The sequence below is a fragment of the Palaemon carinicauda genome, chromosome 19, assembly GCF_036898095.1.
Source record: "Palaemon carinicauda isolate YSFRI2023 chromosome 19, ASM3689809v2, whole genome shotgun sequence".
NCBI lineage: Eukaryota > Metazoa > Arthropoda > Malacostraca > Decapoda > Palaemonidae > Palaemon > Palaemon carinicauda.
Genome location: NC_090743.1, coordinates 41410201 through 41412700, shown reverse-complemented (window position 1 = coordinate 41412700; position 2500 = coordinate 41410201).

The window sequence follows — 2500 nt, the reverse complement described above, 5'->3', positions numbered from 1 at the left end:
CATACCTACATACATACATACCAATGTACATACGTTCAGAGTTAAAAGATAAAATCAGAACTATAACTTTAACTTTCAGAAATCTATTATGAATATGGTTTTACTTTACAACCTATTTAAATCTCTTAGCACTGTGGAATATTGTTATCCATAGGACATAACTATTAGAAATGATAATTCCGTTTGTGACATACTTGAAATTCCAGTTAATGAGAAGTGTATCCCTTGAAACTTACCTAAAACTCCATGTACTTTGGAGTAATATTCCTCTTTGCAAAATTTCTAGACGTCTTGGCACTTTAATATATTGTTGTAGTGGCTGATGCGGTAACATCCCTGACTGGGGATCGCCAGACTGGGGTTCGAGTCCCGCTCAAACTCCATAGTTCCTTTGGTCGCTGCAACCTCACCATCCTTGTGAGCTAAGGATGTGAGGTTTTGGGGAGCCTAAAGGTCTATCTGCTGAGTCATCAGCAGCCATTGCCTGGCCCTCCTTGGTCCTAGCTTGGGTGGAGAGGGGCTTGGGCGCTGATCATATATGGTCAGTCTCTTGGGCGTTTTTTTTTTTTTTTTTTTTTGCTTGCTAGGGCAATGTTATTGTCTTTTGCCCCTGCCATTAATGAGTGGTCTTTAAACTTTTTAAAAACTTTAGTAAAACGCATAGAATTCCTTGTATTTTGGAATTATGGATTCCTTGGTGATATTTCTAAAACCTCTGGTACTTTGACTTTATGTATTCCTTGTAATATACTTAATTTCAAGGTAATTATGAATATATTATCTCCTTTGTACACTTCTAAACTTTCAGCTAAACTGAAATATTTTACATAAAATTCTGGCAATTGTAACCTCTGTGTGCTGTTTAGAGGCTCGTGAGATTGGTACAGAGTATTATTATTATTATTATTATTATTATTATTATTATTATTATTATTATTATTATTATTATTATTATTATTATTATTATTATTATTACTAGCTAAGTTACAATCTTAGTTTGAAAAGCAGGATGCTTTAAGCCCAAGGGCTCCAACTTGGAAAAATAACCAATTGAGGAAAGAAAATAAGGACAGAAAAACGATATGAGAAGTAATGAACAATTAAAATAAAATATTTTATAAACATTAACAGCATCAAAACAGATGCTTCATACATAAAACTATAAAAAAAGACTTATGTCAGTCTGTTCAACATAGAAACATTTGCTGCAAGTTTGAACTTTTGAAGTTCTACCGATTCAACGACCCCATTAGGAAGATCATTCCACAACATGATCATATCTGGATTAAAATTTCTAGAATACTGTGTAGTATTGAGCCTCATGATGGAGAAGGCCTGAATATTAGAATTAACTAGATTTTAAGAAATGAAATGAAAACTAAAACAAAACTCTAATGAGTGCCCCTATCAGTAGAGTGCAGATGTCTGCCGCTGTAGTTCATTTGTTGACCTTTTGCTTGACCATGACTTTGACCTTTAACCTCAACATGTATTTATTGGCATGGATTTTCATACTCTCAAATATGAACCAAGTTTGAAGTGTCTGTGACAACGATGTCCAAGCCAAATTTAATAATTTCTAGCTTTTTACATAACAGTTAATCCCTGTAAGTTTCAGTACTCTACGATTGAAATTTGGGTAAGGAATCTGTTTGCAAACACGGACACACACACACACACACGCACACACACACACACACACACACACACACACACACACACAAACGGGAGCGAAAACATAACCTCTTTCCAACTTCGTTGGCAGAGGTAATTAACTGATGTTATACATGCATTTGTTTTTTCCTTCCTCAAAAGAAATTTTTTTTTCATATTGTGTAAAAATCAGATTGATTATATCTCGTTGGTTTTGAAAATTACCACAGTTCAAATAATAAGGAAACACTTCGAGTAATCTCAAGTACACTTTCTTGTTATTTTAATTACATGATTAATAATATAAACACTTTGTTAATTTAACTTCGAAATACTAGCAATACTTGCGTTAATCATTATTCTTTAATTAACACAGTTAAGTTGTCATTTAAACACTGGTTTGATTTCAAGTACTATCTTTTATGTTCAGATATACCAAGGGATGATTTTGTTCAAAAGGAACATAATTGAACTGATACTGAAAAAAGGTTCAAGTACTGTTAATGCTAATATCCATAGAATGTCACATAACAGACATTGAAAAACCTAGTTATTTTCAAGTATAATTAATGTTGATATCCAGTGAATATCCCATAACAGACTTTGAAAAACCTGGATGATTTCAAGTACTGTTAATGTTAATATCCATAGGATATCATGTAAGACATTGAAAAAACTGGATATTTTCATGTATAATTAATGTTATCATCAATAGAATATAAAAAAGCAGACAATGAAAAACCCTGAAATATGGATATTTTCAAGCATAATTAATATTAATATCCATTGAATATCACATAACAGGCAGTGAGAAACCTAAAGCCCTAGATATTTTTTTGTATAATTA